Consider the following 20010-nt stretch of genomic DNA (forward strand, 5'->3'; position numbering starts at 1 on the left):
GTGGTTGGTTGTGTGTATTTTGTTTTAAACGCTAATACAAAACTTCACACTACTTACTTATTCTTTTGTCCCTTAACTCTTTAGGCCTAGATAATTTGGATAAAACTACTCACTCAGAATCCCACAAAGTGGTTTTGTAAAATGCCAGACATCATTCTGAGTCCACACAGCTGAAAGACAATATTCATTTGGTCTAAACTTTTATTTCATCCTCTCGGCAAAATGTGTTTGGTCAAACTTCATAATGTTCACAAAGGGCCTTTCATCACAGTTTTGTCAACAAAATTGGATTTTATTCCGATCATTCTGTCAACAGAAAGAAACACCATAAGATCACTTTACACACAATCAAAAATTATTTGGTTTCCACTTATTTTGTAGTGAAAATCGAAGTATCAAAACCTCTGCGGCAGCAATGAACACGGATAGCATTCTTTTTTGCACTGAATATATTAATATTACCCAAACATTTTTGCAAGCAAATGTTACGTTCGTAATCCAGCCAGGTTTTCGATGCTCAAGGTTTTATGGAAGGATTTTGGCTGCCTATTCACATGGTAGTTTGTTCCATTCTCCTGGTGTCTCCCTGGCTGTTATTTTGCACATTTTATATGAGTTTTCACATGACATAAAAGCCGCTTCCGTAAAACTAAGGGAATGCAATGGAATATTCCAGACATTTTCTGTTTGCAGCTCCCTTAACTAGGGAAGTTGTGGGACTTTTGTACTTCAATTCCATACGCCTTTCTCTCCATCTCACCGTTGCTGTCAGACTTGAAATGTTCACAGGAAAGGTAGTCTGCCCTAAAGTGAACAAGCACCTTGACCAGCCACCCTTTGCCACTCCCTTCCCCATCTCCCATCCTGCTTGTGATACTGAGCAAGTTGCATTCCTATAGGAAAGCTGGTTTCAGGGCTTTGTCCCACCCCCACAATGATCCTCAGGGTGCAGTGCCTACTGGTATGAATGAAATTTAGGGTGACATGGCTGTGTGTCAGTACTGCAGTGTGAGAGGAACTCTAGAAAATGGGGGCAAAAGCACCAGCATTATAATCAGCAAAACAGAACATCATAGAATCATAGAGCTGGAAAGGACCATCAGGTCATCCAACACCCTGTAATGGAGGAATCTTTTGTCCAATATGGGGCTCGAACCCACAGCTCTGAGATTAAGAGTCTCATGCTCTACCAACTGAGCCATTTTTGGACTAACAGAATAAACCCCATGTGTGAATGCAGCCTTTGCATAAAACCATACGTCCAGCAGCTCACAGTCACTTTCTCATCTCCATTAAAGTCCATGTAACGTTCCTATCTAATATCAGTTACAGGTAGGTACCCATGTTGGTCTGCCATAGTCAAAACAAAATAAAATAAAAAATTCCTTCCAGCAGCACCTTAGAGACCAACTAAGTTTGTTGTTGGTATGAGCTTTCGTGTGCATGCACACTTCTTCAGATGCACACGAAAGCTCATTCCAAGAACAAACTTAGTTGGTCTCTAAGGTACTATCTAATATCAATAGTGTCAGGTTTCTTACAACATACAGTTGGTGTTCTTTATGAATGTGAATTGGATAATCATTTCTATCTGACTAGAGCAATGCTGTTTACCATTAGTGGGCTTTTGGGAACAATTCACATGGGTCTTCTCCTACTTAGCATCCATTGAAATAAATGGGAGCCTTGGAGTGCTCGTTTGCAGCTCCCGTTCATTTCAGAGAACATTCCATTCAGTTTTGGCTTGGATTTTCCTATTTTGCTGAGAAAGATACACACAAGAATAAATTGTAAGGGCGCCAACGAAAAAACTGTTCCATTTTTAGTTCCAGTAGGTGTAAAAAAAGTAGGGAGTCAAGAGATAAAAGGAACAACTGGCAAGTTTGGCCTTGGAGTTCAAAATGAAGCAGGGCAAAGGCTAATAGAGTTCTGTCAAGAGAACAAGCTGGTCATCACAAACACTCTTTTCCAACAACACAAGAGAAGACTCTACACATGGACATCACCAGATGGGCAACATCGAAATCAGATTGATTATATTCTCTGCAGCCAAAGATGGAGAAGCTCTATACACTCAGCAAAAACAAGACCTGGAGCTGACTGTGGCTCAGATCACCAGCTTCTTATAGCAAAATTCCAGCTTAAACTGAAGAAAGTAGGAAAAACCACTGGGCCAGTAAGATACAATCTAAATCAAATTCCTTATGAATACACAGTTGAAGTGAAGAACAGGTTTAAGGATTTAGATTTGGTGGATAGAGTGCCTGAAGAACTGTGGATGGAGGCTCGTAACATTATACAGGAGGCAGCAACGAAAACCATCCCAATGAAAAAGAAATGCAAGGAAAGCAAAGTGGCTGTCCAATGAGGCCTTACAAATAGCGGGGGAGAGAAGGCAAGCAAAATGTGAGGGAGATCGTGAAAGATACAGGAAATTGAATGCAGATTTCCAAAGAATAGCAAGGAGAGACATGAGGGCCTTTCTAAATGAGCAATGCAAAGAAATAGAGGAAAATAACAGAATGGGAAAAACCAGAGATTTGTTCAAGAAAATTGGAGATATGAAAGGAAGATTTCGTACAAAGATTACCACAATTAAGGACAAAAGTGGAAAGGACCTAACAGAAGCAGAAGACATCAAGAAGAGGTGGCAAGAATACACAGAGGAATTATACCAGAAAGATATGGAGGTCTCATACACCCCAGGTAATGTGGTTGCTGACCTTGACCCAGACATCCTGGAGAGTGAAGTCAAATGGGCCTTAGAAAGCCTCGCTAACAACAAGGCCAGTGGAAGTGATGATATTCCAGCTGAACTATTTAAAATTTTAAAAGATGATGCTGTTAAGGTGCTACACTCAATATGCCAGCAAGTTTGGAAAACTCAGCAGTGGCCAGAGGATTGGAGAAGATCAGTCTACATCCCAATCCCAAAGAAGGGCAGTGCCAAAGAATACTCCAACTACCGCACAATTGCACTCATTTCACACGCTAGCAAGGTTATGCTTAAAATTCTACAAGGCAGGCTTAAGCAGTATGTGGACCGAGAACTCCCAGAAGTGCAAGCTGAATTTCGAAGGGGCAGAGGAACCAGAGACCAAATTGCAAACATGCGCTGAATTATGGAGAAAGCTAGAGAGTTCCAGAAAAACATCTACTTCTGCTTCATTGACTATGCAAAAGCATTTGACTGTGTCGACCACAGCAAACTATGGCAAGTTCTTAAAGAAATGGGAGTGCCGGATCACCTCATTTGTCTCCTGAGAAATCTCTATGTGGGACAAGAAGCTACAGTTAGAACTGGATATGGAACAACTGATTGGTTCAAAATTGGGAAAGGAGTACGACAAGGCTGTATATTGTCTCCCTGCTTATTTAACTTATATGCAGAATTCATCATGCGAAAGGCTGGACTGGATGAATCCCAAACCGGAATTAAGATTGCCGGAAAAAATATCAACAACCTCAGATATGCTGATGATACTACCTTGATGGCAGAAAGTGAGGAGGAATTAAAGAACCTTTTAATGAGGGTGAAAGAGGAGAGCGCAAAATATGGTCTGAAGCTCAACATCAAAAAAACTAAGATCATGGCCACTGGTCCCATCACCTCCTGGCAAATAGAAGGGGAAGAAATGGAGGCAGCGAGAGATTTCACTTTCTTGGGTTCCATGATCACTGCAGATGGTGACAGCAGTCACAAAATTAAAAGACGGCTGCTTCTTGGGAGAAAAGCAATGACAAACCTAGACAGCATCTTAAAAAGCAAAGACATCACCTTGCCAACAAAGGTCCGTATAGTTAAAGCTATGGTTTTCCCAGTAGTAATGTACGGAAGTGAGAGCTGGACCATCAAGAAGGCTGATCGCCGAAGAATTGATGCTTTCGAATTATGATGCTGGAGGAGACTCTTGAGAGTCCCATGGACTGCAAGAAGATCAAACCTATCCATTCTCAAAGAAATCAGCCCTGAGTGCTCACTAGAAGGACAGATCCTGAAGTTGAGGCTCCAGTACTTTGGCCACCTCATGAGAAGAGAAGACTCCCTAGAAAAGACCCTGATGTTGGGAAAGATGGAGGGCACAAGGAGAAGGGGATGACAGAGGATGAGATGGTTGGACAGTGTTCTCGAAGCTACTAACATGAGTTTGGCCAAACTGCGAGAGGCACTGAAGGATAGGCGTGCCTGGCGTGCTCTGGTCCATGGGGTCACGAAGAGTCGGACACGACTGAACGACTGAACAATAACAAAGGTGTAAAATATGTACACCCAAATCTAGTTCAAGTCTAGGACTTCTGAAACTCTGCTCATTTGTTCCCAAAGTGTTTCACACCTGTGTGTGGAATTCTCCACTGTTCTTTATTATTATTATTATTATTATTATTATTATTATTATTATTTTTGCGGGGCACAGAGCATACACAATTTGCCACAATTTCTTTCAGAAGCTACAGGTGGGTGGGTGTGAATGAGGGCCCCAAACTTTTCAGCCTTTCAAATGTTCCTGTCAAACTTTTTTTGGAGGGGAGGTCATTTTTTTCTTGCTTTAGCATTTGAGGGGAATTCTGGGAAACCCCAAATGGTCCCCCCCCCATGAACCAGGGACCTGGGTGGGTGAACCTCCATGCAAACAAAGAGCCCTGCAAAAATATCAGGACTGCAGGGCAAATGATGCTTCCAGATGTGTCTGGCCAACTGATTTGGTCAGTGTAATACTCTCAGATGCTTGTTGACCTGCATCCCAGTCAGGGATGGGCCTATCCTTAGGCAGTTGCCTCTTATGGGAAATGTTGGGGTGGTGAGAATGGAGACACCCTCCCCAGCTGCTTGGGGTTTTTTTTTTAGCCTTCTGTGGGAAGACAGACTGTGTGTTTGCTGTGCAGTCTTTCCTGCACCCCCCTACATAGCGTCCTGCCCTCAGGTGCAGTGGGGGACATGATCCAATGTCTCCATGGAAGTCACTTTCAACGGCCCGGCCAGTCAGCTTCTGTATGCAGAAGTGGTGTACAAGCATGCCATTGTGTCCTTCTCCTCAGGCAGCAAAATGTTTGGGACAGAGCGCTTGAGGTGGAAGGGAGGGGGAAAGGTTATGGTCAGTTTTGTCCACTGAAAAGAAGTGGAGTGGCTTTTGGCCCTCCTGAAAATACTGGAGATGACAGCCCAACCCATGCTAACACTGCCACACCATCTGTTTCAGATACCAACAAAAGCACATCTTCAGAACTGTTCTTTCCCACCATAGGGATCCTTCCTCCTGCAAGCCATTTAGTAGGTGTGTATGGTAGCAATCCTGCAAACGGATTGCTTGAAACACACTGACGCAAGCGGGAGTTGAGTGTCCTCTGCCATACAGGCCCAACTGCCTCAGCAACGCACCATCTTACATCTGACTATAGAAGCAGACGCAATCAAACTTCTCTTGGTTGCACTTTGAGAACGCTCTCTTCACAAGAAGGGAAATTTTCCTCACCGAATACGATAACCATCACAGCGTGGGTTGCCACTATTAGCTTTGCCCCTAACATTTTATCCTTCTCTTTGCTTTTTCATCTCCGTTAAGCTTCAGAACGGATTGCCCACCATCTTTCATACATTATATGCAACCCTGTTGTATTCTGCAGCTCTCATGCAAACATAAAGGCACACCTAATCTTTAATTAAGGTATGGGCTTAATAGGTTTTCAGAGTCTTCACAGAGTTTACATGGAGTGAAAGATGAGGCATGAGCAACTGAATTCTGTAGCCTGCTTACAACAGTAAATGCAGCTCATTGAGACACACTAGGGAGCCGTAATTCACAGGCATCTTCAAATGGCATGGGGAAGGCTATTTGCAGCGTCGATGTAAAATTGAATTTCTGTGGAAGAAAGTAGAAATCAACTTTTAACACTCAGTAGCTGGAATAAGTGTCAGCTATTCATCTTTCTAAAGCAACTGGAGGGGGGGCGGGGAGTCATAGTAACAAACCGTAAATTATACTGCCTATTGTAATAAGATCCACGCACACAGCTCCCCAGAAGATGTTTCTACAGCCAAGCACGCAAAAAGCACTTAATATATTTAGGATAACTGAAGGTGAGGGAGGATATGGATTCTGTGTTTTTGGTCACAGAAACTCAGTTGTGGCCTTGTGTTAAGCATGAATCAGCTGGATCACATTCCTCCGTTATAATTAGAAGGGAGGGGAGAGAAAAGGTCCCACAGCCTTATGTTTACAGGGGAAAAAAACAGTGGACTACTTTGAAACTGGGCAGTCTGAGAAGTTTGAGGATGGTCCATATCAAATTTGGGGTAGAAAGGATGAGAAATGGCTTATACTGAATGAGTTAAAGGTTTGATGAGAGGTTTGTGAAGCTGACGGGTGAGGTGTTTTCCCCTCCTTTCATAGACTTTGCATGGGTTGTGTGTCTGCACTGTGTCTTTGGAAAAACAGGTTGTTGTGTTAGCTCAGGGGTCCCCAAACTAAGGCCCAGGGGCGGATGCGGCCCATACGCCTTCTAAATGCGGCCCGTGGGCGGTCTGGGAATCAGCGTGTTTTTACATGAGTAGAATGTGTCCTTTTATTTAAAATGCACCTCAGGGTTATTTGTGGGGCATAGGAATTCATTTATTAATTTTTTCCAAAATATAGTCCGGCCCCCCACAAGGTCTGAGGGACAGTGGACCGGCCCCCTGCTGGAAAAGTTTGCTGACCCCTGTGTTAGCTCTTCTCTCCCTGAATTTCAAGTGTGATATACGGCAAAGCTGTTTTTCATTTATTTTTTTGCATCCCAACATTATAAATTTGCCATCTGTCATGGATGCGTTAGCAGAGATTCCTGCACTGCAGGACCAGATGACCCTTGGGGTCCCTTCTATAATTCAATGATTCTACAAAATTTTACAAATATAAAAATTTAATATTACGTTAATATTCATGGTTTCCCTCTGTGGATCTTAAGGCGCCATGCATAGCTCTCCTCTCCCTGCTTTATCCTCAGATACCAACGTTGTGAGATATTTGAGACAGTGGCTAGCCCAAGATCACCCAGTGAGTTTCATGGATGAGAAGGGATTTGAATCCTCATTTCCCAGATTCCCAGTCCTAGTCTCCATATTTCCAGATGTTGCTGAACTGCACTAGCTATAAGTCCCAGCATGCATGGCCATTGGCTTGGTTTCCAGATCTTTTATTAGCTTGGTTACCCTCCTCTGCACACGTTCCAGCTTGTCAATATCCTTCTGAAATTGTAGCGTCCAGAACTGGACACAGTATTCCAGGTGCCGTTTGACCAAGGCAGAATACAATGGGCCTATTACTTCCCTTAACCTGGATACTATAAGAGCATTAGCTTTTTTCGCTGCTACTGACTCATGTTAAACTTGTGGCTTACTAAGGCCCCCTAGATGCTTTTCACATGTACTACTAATATGCCAGGTGTCCCTCATATTTGTGCAGCTGGCCCTTCCTGCCAAAGTGCAGAACCTAACACTTGTCCCTATTGAAATTCATTTTCTTAGTTTTGGCCCAGTTTTATTAATACCTAATTGGTCAATAAATTTTGCATTTTTTACTTTATTGAAATACACCCACAGCTCGTTCCCTTCTTGTTGCTGATGCCCTGGGTTCTCCCACTCAACTTCTTTCTCCCTTGTAACACTTTTCAATTACAGACACTGATCCATAGGTAGCTCTCAATAGGCATTCTTCTGATTGGCTCCAAGTTCATTGAAGCCACCCCAGGAAGTGTCCATCAACCACTGATTGGTTGTATGGATGTTTCCTATCAGCATCATTTCGGAAATAGTGTAGTTAATTTGCATGCAGCTGCCTACCCTTGCCTACTGATGCCTCCACTTTCCCCATCTGTCCTCTTGCAAGCTTGAATGTGTCACTTTTTGATCATCTGTCAAAATAATATGTAAACAGTGAAGCACCTTTCCATTGGGATCACAGCTGCCCTATTTCTGTGCTTGAAATGAAAGGGGGTAGAATAGAAAGACCCATCTACAACACATCATGATCTTGCAATTGATCTCTGGCCAGTTTCTGGTGGACCATCTAATGACTGCAGTGATGATCCATGAAAGCAAAAGGATATGGCTTGTTGTTTATTATTTCCAAATTTAGATTTTCTTTTTTCCTTCTTCATTTAGAATTCTTCATTTAGAATTCTTCTTTCCAGTGTGGTGTAGTGGTTAAGAGTGGTAGTCCCATAATATGGTGAACCGGGTTTGCGTCTCCGCTCCTCCACATGCAGTTGCTGGGTGACCTTGGGCTAGTCACACTTCTTTGAAGTCTTTCAGCCCCACTCACCTCACAGAGTGTTTGTTGTGGGGGAGGAAGGGAAAGGAGAATGTGAGCCGCTTTGAGACTCCTTCGGGTAGTGATAAAGCGGGATATCAAATCCAAACTCCTCCTCCTCCTCTTCTTCTTCTTCTTCTTCTTCATTTATATAGTGCCATTAATGCACATGGCATTTTACAGAGAAAGATAAAATGAAGAATTTAAGGCTGCAATCTTATGCACACTTGTGTAAATTCCATAGAGCTTAGCTCTGAGTAAACATACACAGGATTGTGTGGCAAGTCTTTATGCATTTATACCAGCCAATGGTATGATAATCCCACCCCAGTACAACTAAATGATATTGACCTTTATTTTAAAATGTTAAATGGTTGGATATTTGTTTTCCACTGCGAAATAACTGAGCAGGCTTTCAGTATGATACACGAAAAGCCAGAGAACTGTTTTCTCGGATGTTTGGTGAGGAGGGCAGGCCACATGCAATGCACCCTTGCGGCTTCTCACTGGCCCACACTGCCTAGCGCACACCCACCCACACCACATTCAGCAAAACCGACAAGGGAGGTGGGGAGCAGATCAGAAACATGGGACAGTGGGGAGCAACCAACAGACTTTTCTGCCAGAACAGCTTTTGAGAAGAAGCAGAACTCTGTATCCTTAAAACTTTGATTGTTACCATCAGTAGTCTTGAAAGTTCATTTCCACTTTTCACACTCTCTAAGGAACTTGCATTGTGAGCCTGTCGGGGGAAGTAGATATGAATGCTTACTATACTAGCAACAGAGGATGTATAAAGAGAGACTGAATTTTTCCTCATAAGGGAATGAAGAGCAACCGGCCTTATCATCTATTAATCCATGCTTACAACTGATCTTAGACATACCTGACATAAATCTGTTCCAACGTTTGATGCGTCTCATATGGAGTTTGTTTAAATATAAATTCCTTATATTGTATTCTGTAATGGAGAAGCTTAAACCTCCATTTTTTAAAACGATAGTTTGTAACCTGGCTTTTGACCCTCGTTCAGATCCCGGGGAAAGTGAATTTGGCAATCTCATTTCAATTCCAGCGGAATAGCTGTTCACGTAAGAAAAAAAGGCACCTACCATTTGTCATAGTTGGCAGCTTCTGCTTAAGAATGGTCCAGAACTGCATTGCCATGGAAACTAAATTACCTGCTCCTACTTCTGGCTCTGAAGGTGATTTTAGCAATGGTGGAGGTTGAGAATTTCTAACGTAGCAGTGTGTGGCAAAGCTTACATGCTTGCAGCATAGCTGACTAATAATTATAGTATGCTAGCAAAAATGGTACGTCTCTCTCTCTGTGTGTGTGTATGCGTGTGTGTAGGTAGAACTTGAGATGATGCAAGGACCATGGTACTAGGTAGAGGAGCAGAGTCTGCACACAGAGACATCCTTTCTGCCCTTATTGGCTCTCTGTCAGTGGGGGGTTGGCCATCCCGGGTCCTGGGTAGAGTGCAGGTTTTGTGATCACTGTAATGATGTTACCAACCACAGCAACTTAGTGCCTTCCAAAAGGATGCATTGCCCTGCTTCATGAGTCAAGTGTAATCCCAGACTGCAGCTTTGCTGTTTTATCTCATGGGAACATTTGCCCCATAAGAACAGACACCATTCAGAACAAGTGGCAGCTGGTGAATTTTGGAGTCAGCGGGGCTGTATTGGGATGAACATTTTTCTTGGCACCAACAGGCAGGGCATGGTGGCAATAGCCTGCCCCAGTTGCTTGTCCACATACAGCAATCTGTTTTCAGGGTCAGACTGCCTCTGAACCTGAAGGCTATATTTACTTGTTGTGGCTAAAAGCCATGATAGACTTGTCTTTGATTAATCTGCTGAATCCTTTTTAAAAGCCAACTTAGTTGGGTTGGAGGTTGTTACCACATCTTTTGAAGATGAATTTCATAGGTTACTTATGCATTATGTAGATAAGTCTGAAGCCTTATCTCACTTTCATTGGTTGAGAGTAAACACTCTTTTCCCACACTCTTTCTAATGTCATGCCCTCACATAGTCACTTTTTCCCCCTAGCAGAAAAGCCCCCAATATTTTAGCCTTCTCTAATGGAAAAGATGTTCTGACTCTATCCATGTACCATTTCAGTCCCTTTTCTGGCTCTACGATGTCCTTTTTTAAATGGGGTGACCAGAATATCCAGAATGCATCACAGTAATGATTCCCAAAAGTCTTCCTTAATGATTCATAAAACAGATCCTAACTCATTGTTGATGTGGACATGCTTGTAAAAGTTCTAGTGATTTATTCCTGATTTGAGTGTGGCATGAAACCTTTTCCCATTCTCGTGCATGTTTGGTCCATGCCTCTTGATGCAGGGTGTTTTATTGCCTTGGCCTTCTGTTTTCAGCACTGCATGTCTTTACCCATCTTCTTGAGGTGACCAACTTCTTCTTCTCCTTCCCTCAACCCCAGCTTTGTTAGATCCATGTTCCATGCCTAAGGATTGTACCTTGAGGATTGCAGTCATTTCAGATACTGCAGTATTTTCTTATTTCCAGTGTCACTTTGTCAGGGAGATGCACACTCAGGAAGCTGTCAGCATCCTGCACATCAAGTAATTCCTGAGCTATCCCACTTACACTATCAAAAGCCTTCTTTAGAAAGTTTCAATTTTCCTCAAAAAAGAAGACACACCGTCCTCCGTGAATTTGGGTCATATAGAGGGCATGCGGTCAGGAGTATGGCATCATGCACCTGCCCACAACATCTAACTGTATAAACTGAAACTGATCATACAACACATCGCAGACTGCGACATTGGTTGTTTTGGCTGGAACTGCAACAACTGCGGAGTCTAGGTCACTCGGATGTTGAGCAACATCACTCTCAAAATGTGCAGCCAGCTGATCACAGTGGGTCTTCAAATGCTCCAGAGGCTATTCCCACACAATCAGAGCCAGCAACCTCTATTAAAGCAGATTTAATAAAGAATTTGTTAAATAAGCAACAACTGAAACAAGATCAATTAAGAGCTTTCCCATTGCACACCTGAAATGCAATACTTTTACCCAAGTAGCAGTTTGCAGACACATGATACAGTGATAATACTGGTGCTAAGTAGATTTGGCTGCTGCCTACAGATGTAGTAAATGGAGCAGGGGTGCCAACTTGAATAAAATATTGGGGGGCAGATAAGCCCCACCCCCCGTAATCAATTACAAGATGCAGTGATCTGTACACACACCATTTGAATGGCAATGCCTATCAACATTGGGCGCCCCCATCCCCTCAAATATTTTATGGGGGGCTCAACCCCTAGGAGTTGGCTCCTATGAAATGGAGTCACTTTGCACATCCAGCAAACAGCCATCAAGTGAGTAGAGATCAAGACATGTAAATAGATGAACCCGCACTGTTTCTCAAATGGTATTGCAGCTTAGCACTGCTGTATGGGGGAGATTCCCAATGCGAGTCACATGGCATGGTGCTGAAGCAAGCCTGCAGTCCCTTCTCTTCCTACTGTGTGAATCATGCAAAACACTATTAACCTTAAAGGTAAAGGTAAAGGTACCCCTGACCGTAAGGTCCAGTCGCGGATGACTCTGGGGTTGTGGTGCTCATCTCGCTCTATAGGCCGAGGGAACCGGCGTTTGTCCGCAAACAGCTTCCGGGTCAAGTGGCCAGCATGACTAAGCTGCTTCTTGTGAACCAGAGCAGTGCATGGAAACACCGTTTACCTTTGCGCCGGAGTGGTACCTATTTATCTACTTGCACTTTGACGTGCTTTCAAACTGCTAGGTCGGCAGGAGTTGGGACCAAACAACGGGAGCTCACCCCGTCGCGGGGATTCGAACCGCCAACCTTCCAATTGGCAAGCCCTAGGCTCTGTGGTTTAGACCAGTGTTTTTCAACCTTTTTTGGGCAAAGGCACACTTGTTTCATGAAAAAAATCACGAGGCACACCACCATTAGAAAATGTTAAAATTTTTAACTCTGTGCCTATATTGACTATATATAAAGTAATTCTCTTGAATAGGAATCAAATAAACAAATTTTTCCCACGGCACACCAGGCAACATCTCGCGGCACACTAGTGTGCCACGGAACAGTGGTTGAAAAACACTGGTTTAGACCACAGCACCACCCGCGTCCCTACTAAACCTTATGTTACGTTGTTGTTTTTAAACAAAGTTATTTAAAACATTTTTTCAATTCATTATATATCATTTCCCAGAAAGCTTTTATTACCTTACATGACCACCACATATGCTAAAAGGTACCTTCTTCTTCTTTACATTTTCTTGCTGTGACTATTTTAGGTGGTTCTTGTCCTTCCTGGAGGATAGGTTCTAAAACAGGGATAGCCAACATGGCCTCCTCCATATGTTGCTGGACTAGAATTCCCAGCACCCAAGGATGGTGTCAGCACAATTGGTCATGCTTGCTAGGGCTGACGAGATCTGTAGTCCAGTAGTGTCTGGGGGCACCACACTGGCTGCTCCTGTTCCAGAAGGTAATGCTGAGGGACATCTGCTCAGTATCATGGCCATGGCCACATAGAATCATAGAGTTGGAAGAGACCACAAGGGCCATCCAGTCTTATCTCTCACTTCCATCTCATCCTATAGAGGTCCTGAAGATGCCTGAAATCAGGAACAGACAATGTGAGATAACTTCGCCTCCTCCTCCTCCTCCTCCTCTACCACCACATTATTATTATTATTATTATTATTATTATTATTATTATTATTATTATCATTATCATCATCATTCCGCCCTTCATCCAAAGATCATGGGAAAATTCACAAGATAAAAATACAATATAGAAGGACAAAGCAAACAGTTAAAACAAAAAACAAACCAAATAATTTCATGGGTCAGAGCTCAAATCTCAGACACAATAGCAAATATTAAAATATACCAACAGCAATGAATTCAATATATAGCTATATATAAACATGCACACAGTATTCTCACAACAACCCTGTGAGGTAGATTATGCTGAGAGATAGTGAGCTTCATGGTTGAGTGGGGGTTTGATTTCTGGTCTCCCAGGTCCAATCCTGGCATTCTAACTACGATACCACACTGGCTTGCATAACAGGAACCACTAATTTTATTTATTTATTCCATTTCTACCTCAATCTATTCTATTTCCCAAATGGAAAATTAATCCAGGCCTGTGCTCTTGGTTAGTAGAACTGCTGATTCAGTGACTGCTGATTATTTTTGGCAGGTTGGAACTCTCCTTGAAAAAGCAGGTTTACAACTTGAAGGTGCTCCCCGATTGCAGCTCTGGGCTGCTTTTTGCCCAGGTGAGGTTGTGTGTAAGTTGTGCTTGTTTCTGGAGAGAACACACATCTCAGGTGCATCTAAGTTAGACTTCTGTAATGTACACTTCACAGGGCTGGAAATTTCAGGTGATACAAAGTGCAGTGGCTAAACAATTGTCTTTTGCTAGACTTTTGGAGCAAGCATTTCCCCTTCTTTACCAGCTTCATAAAGTTCCAGTCCATTTCTCCATTTAAAGTGCAGCATATTAGTTTTTAAAGCTTTAAACAGCTGGCAGCCAGGACAAGTAAAAGACCGCCTCATATCTGTTGTAGTCGGTGACCATTATTCATCACTGCCCTTGTGTCCCTCTTGACACTTCACAAGAAACAACCAGTCTCCCAACAGCTGTAGAAGCAAAAATGTTCTTCACTCCCAATGCACTGTGGCCCACAAGCCTAAAGCACAACCAACCCCAATGCACTGCTAATGACTGCCCAACATGGTGAGTGCACAGCTTCCAAAACTTAGCTGGGTGACCCAGCTAAAGACTGCTCCCAAATTATGTGTGCATTTGCTATCAGCCCCCACTTCCACCCCTGGGCTTCTACTGGTGCCAAAAAACACTGCACTATAGGGTGGTGGGCAAACCCATGGACCTCATAATGTTGGTCTTATCTCCAGAGGCGTTGCAAGGTGGGTGCGGTGGGTTTGGTCCACCCCGTGTGACAAAGGGGGTGACAAAACGCTGTGCGGCACTCAACGTCTGTGAGAGACGCTGTGCTTTTGGCATGTGCAGGCTTCCCGGCTGGCCCTCAGCTGTGGGGTGGCCAGCAGACTCCCTGTTGTGACCCCCCCCCCAAAAAAAGCTCAAGAACTTTGGCTCTGCAAAAAAAGAAAGAAAAAAAGCTCAAGAATTTTGGCTCCCCCAAAAAAGTTCAACAACTTTGGCTCTGCAAAAAAAGAAGGGGGGAGAAGAAGAAGAAATAAATAAAGTCAAACCATTTTTGAAAAAAAAAATTAAAAAAAATTGGGGGGGGGTGTTTGACAAGAAATTTTTCGCACTGGGTACCACCTGCCCTTGCTACGCCACTGCTTATCTCCAGGAAAAAAGAGGCAATTCTACACAAGCAACCAGGAAAACCTATCACACGAGGAAACCTGTTTAATTGGCATTGTACTACACTCCAGTAAGGCAGACAATGGCTTCTGCGAGTGCACAAGTGGAACCTATTTGCATCTCATAGATGATTAAAATAGATTTAATTGCATTTGTCTGCAGCCTGGTGAGTAAGGGCACATCTGCCACATTTGCCGTGGCCTCTGTTTCCTAGAACTAATGGAGTGCATTGAGATGCCGCACAGAGAGCTTTTACCTCCGAAAGTCCTCGTACCTTCTGCTGTGTGCCTGCTTTATTGTTCGCCCCGGAGAGTTTGTGATGTAAAGAACCATTAAAAGCAAAAAGAAAGACAACCAAGATGCAATGGACTTAATGCAAGGAGCCTGCCTGCATCTGTTTGTGCGAAAGCCCTAGGGTGCTCAGATGCTCCCAGGTGTGATTTTTATAAAGTGAGATGAACAGTAATTTAAGTCATTAATTTGTGTTGATTCTTGGCAAACAACACCGTGGTGCCTAATCTCACTGTGTTGAAAACCTGGCGCTTGCTGAACAGTACATCCAAATGAGATTCTCACTATTTCCCCCCTAGGCTGTAAGCGCTGTGACAAAACTCTGGGCAGGGGGAGAGAAACACATGCTACTTATTACAAATCCAGCATTTAACAGATTTGCCTATTTAAAAACCTCCAAGATTCTGCAGTAGACTATTAAAAGGGAGTGTGGAATATGGTAGAAATATTTTTGCCTCAGTGCCTCATAAAATCCCAACATTACAAATATGAAGCAAATGAAACAATTTAGGTAATGTAATCTCAACATTTGCCGTATTCACAACCAGTCCTCACACAGATGCATATTGATTCCCTTGAGGAAGAGGAAGACAGTGCAATATAGTGAGATGAGAGAATGAGAGCCGAGGTCCTGGACACTTTGGACTGCTTCCCAAAATGGCCCCCCATTCGCATTGCTCCTTGTAACGCTTAGGCACACTTCTCTGTTTTGCAGTTTCATCATTAGGACATGGATTTACCTGCCCACCTTTATTTATTTATTTGCTGGTTGCCCCTCATTGAATATGGAAATTCAAGATGTGATTATGCTACACCAGGGTCTCAGAATCCCTACATATTATGGGGGACTGGAAAAGAATAACTGGATGCTAAGTTCCATCCTTGATCTCTAGCACCCCCTGCAGTCTAAGGGCTGGTCCACATATACATGTATGTTACTTGATTTCTCAGCTCGATGCCCGAGGGATCTGCAGAAACAATTGTTTCACCATTGCATGCTTCTTCATTGTCAAAAACTTCACTAATTTTGCTACTCTGCAGGAGAGGACTGGAGTGCGAGAGAAGGGGAACACCTGGGAAACTTTGGACTGTCTTCCGAGCTTGTGCCTGTTATGAAGGGGGGGAGGGTATATGTTTCAACGCCTCCGAAAGCCTCAGCAGAGCAAATTTTAAGCTCTCCCAGACTCTCGTAAATCAGAGACAGCCTTTCCTTTTCCGTGCCGCGACATAAACTTTCTTCTCCTCTTAATTACTCTGTCCTTAATACTCTGTCCTCCGTTTCTCTCCGTACGCCAGCACAGCGGCAAACCGATGTAAAAGTCTCTCCCAGTTCTTTTTAAATTCTTTCCCTCTTTTTGCTTTGCTTTTACCCCCCTTGGGATCTTTGGTTTCTGCTTACTCTAGGTCCCCTCTCTCTTTTCTTTCAACCTTCCGATCACCCCCCGATAAGTTGCCTCCCGGGAGATCGGTCTAAGAAAATATTTACTCACTTCACAGGTACGCCAATTCTTTGTTCGCCTTGCACAGTCATGCCCAGCGCCATTTTTACGCCAGAGTAAGGACGGACTCCCTTTTTGCGTCTCTTACTCCCATCCAAAATTACACCAGTGCCAATTCTTCAAGTGCGGGTAGCTCCGATCTTTCTCGCTGCCCCGCTCTTCTTTTATTTTCTTGATCTTTTAATTTGGAAGCGGGCTGCTTTCATCCGGATCTCGAGGCTTTGCGCCGCTGAGGGGGTGCGATGTTCCCGTTTCGCGTCCGCTTCTCACCCCTTTTCCCAAAGTCTATGCTCAAACCTTGGGTTTTGGGGCGCAGCAAATGACGCTGCCGGGTACCTTAGCCCTCAAGGTAACCCCCCTTGAGGTGACCGGGTCCGCTTAGCCTTTGCGCGACCCCTAATCCCCCTCAGTACGCTCGGAACTCCCAAGAGGGAATTTCCACGATCCGACGATGGCTGCAGCTCCACCGGAAGTCCAGAGACACAAGCTTCTGGCGTCTCAGTCAGTGGCATGCTGCAGGCAGCAATCTGCACAGCAATAGGCCAGTGCCAGTGGGAGTCACCTCAAGGGGGAGACACCATAGGGAGTTACCCCTCTCGTGTCTCCCCTTTTTGCATGCCATGGGTGCAAAGGGCTGCACCCAGATAGATTGGTTTTCGTATACCTGGTGTAATTGTTTGTGAATAGTGCATTTTAAACTATTATTTTTCATTGTGTTGTTTATATTTGTTGTTTTAGATTGTATTCCCTTCAGGGTGGCATTCTTATTTTGGTTGTGTACAGCCCTAGGAACATTGATGGCTTTATATAAATAAATGATAATCACCAGCATCATTTAAATCCTTTATGTTTTATTACACACTCACTAACTTCCCATTCATTCTTGCTGTTCCCATTCATATTTGTTTCTCCTTGCTTTTATTGGGAGACGAGCAGCCTGTAATTTGGCTGTTTTCCATATAATTGTTGTGAAATTTTCAGGCATTCTGTTTGTTTGTTTGCTTATTCATTCATTATATTTTTTTCATATCACCCTTCATAAAAATACTCAAGGCAGTTTATATAAGAAGAAAACACAAAGGCGATAGGTAATTTCCAACTCAGATACTCAGAGTAGACTCAATGGACGTAAGTTACTGAAGTCCATTTGTTTCAATGGGCCTGCTGTGAGTATGAGACATCATCCAGTTGAAATAAAAATAATGCAAATGAAACAGTCATAACGACCACAAGAAGCAAAAGGTGGCAACTTTTATAAAGCAAGACAAAACAATCAAGGCAGCTAAAATTAAGTGTATAAGGTCTGGGTGTTGAAAGGACAACAAAGCAGGTGCCAAGAAGACTTCTCTGGGGAGAGCATTCCATAATTGGAGCATCACCACTCAAAAGGCCATCTCCATGGCCCCTATCCACCTTAAATGAGTGACTACCTATACATTAACTCTCCATTGAGAAAGAGAATGCAAGTGAAAAAGAAAACGAGCACGTTGTGTTGTGTGTGTGTGTGTGTGTGAGAGAGAGAGAGAGAGAGAGAGAGAGAGAGAGAGAGAGAGAGAGATTTAGGAACAATGGTTGGGTTTGGCTCTTTTCCATTTACAGTGGAGAAGTGGTTGAAGAAATTGAATTTGCACTATTGGCATAAGATCATGTGTTATTTGCCCCTGGTTTTCAGGGAGCCTTCTTCCACCTTGGTGCATGCTCTCGCAACATTGCATTGGCCCCTTTGGGCCTCTGCCACAGCACAACTTCCATTCCCTTCAGTAGGGGCTGTGCAAGGAAACTAGAAATTACTTACTGGTGGGTGGCGGTGGACCCAAACCTGTTTATTCCCATTAGCAAACACAGAGTGCAAGATATACAAATCCTCATAAGAGACACAGATCATGAGCTTGCAGACTTCATTTTTATTCAAGTCAGAAAAATGTTCCTTGTTTGAAAGTCAGTGAACTTGTGCATGCTTGGAAATTGTTTACCATGTTTCAGAAACACAAACATAAGGCTACACTAAGCTTGATCAGCCAAGTCTGACTGTATCCTCTCTAATATAGCACAGCCAGCAAGCGGCATGAAAGTATAATTTGCAAATGCCGTTGGGAAAAGAAGACGAGACTTTCTGAGTAGTTAAGATGCTTTTTTCCAATTTAAGAAGAAATCCGAAGAAATAGAAAACATTTCACTTGAAGGCAGAAAATGGCTGCTACGTTGGTGCTCCAATGCCATAAAAAAGATGATTCAAAAGGATACGTGCCACGAGTTTCCTGTTTAATGTTGCAATCAACCAGCAGAAAAGATTTCAGGGAGAGTTTTGTTAGTATAGATAGAAGATTCGGTTGATCATTGGCTAAATTAAGCTGAAAGTTCTCTGGGCACATTTTTAGACTTGAAAGTAATGGTTGCAGGGTTCAGCTCCCCACTGAGGGAAACCTTATTAATTCTAACTTTTTTTTTACAGCTGTCCTTTTCTTGTCCCCAACTGGAGTCTGAGTGACTGCTTCTTTCTCTGTTTCTGAATAAATCTAATCTAGAGTTCATGTTCATGTGATGACAACATGACACTGTAGAAGCGAGATTTGGTTATCACCTTACCATTCAAAAGCAAATGGGAGCCCATTCTGGATACTTCAACTGGTGGTCTGGTTGTTTTTTTTTAACTTACTGGGTTTTTTCCTGGAAAAGGAAAATCCAGATTAAATTGGGGGAAAATGTGGGCTGCCATTTTGATGTCAACAATATTGTGCGGAAGCTGTGAAAAACACACTTATCTCACCATCAACACCTGTCTGGAAGCACCATTGGAGTGACAAGCATCACTTCTCATAACCAGAGTGAATAAATTCAACACTTTCACAAAGCTTTTGCAGTGATCTCCTCAAGCATCCAAAACAAGGATTCTGACAAAGATCTGCTCCCCTTTGGCTCCATCCAACAAAAGATAATGTCCTAAAAAGATCTGAAGCTATGAGGAGTAGTTCATGTTCACCCTCCAGAATCTGCTAGAGGGGGAGAAGGCAGCCGCTCCTTCTTTTGTTCCCAGGGGTGAAAAAGAACCAATGCAGTCCCTGGCTGACAAAAGACAGGGATGTCAGCTCCTCCTCCTCCTCTTCCTGTTGTCTCGATTGTCTGTCTCCAGGCACAAGAGAAAGCATCACAGGTATAATCAACCACAGCCAAGCAGCTGCCAAACAAGCAGGGCCCACTTCCGGCGAGGTCGCCATCACGGGCGGTCGTGGGTTGCCTCGGCAGCGAGGCGACCCAGTCCAGCCCGGGGGTTGGAGCCCCGCTACCGCTAAGCGGGGCTCCGGTGAGGCGCGGGAAGAGCGTCCCGCGCCTCGGGCTCCCCGGCAGGCCCGCTAAGCTCCGTACCCTTCCCTCGTTCCCCCTGTAAAGGGGGAGTGGGGGTGAAGGGAGCGCGGAGCTGGGCCATTAGGGGATATGCCCCAACCGGGCGGAAAAGCGGCGAGTGCTGGCCGTGACGAGCGACAACGTTCTCCCTGCAGAAGATGAAAGGAAATGAAGCCCGGTGGTTGTGAGTACTTGATTGGATTAATTTGTGGACTTA

This window comes from Lacerta agilis, chromosome 9 (genome assembly GCF_009819535.1).
Source record: "Lacerta agilis isolate rLacAgi1 chromosome 9, rLacAgi1.pri, whole genome shotgun sequence".
Lineage (NCBI taxonomy): Eukaryota > Metazoa > Chordata > Lepidosauria > Squamata > Lacertidae > Lacerta > Lacerta agilis.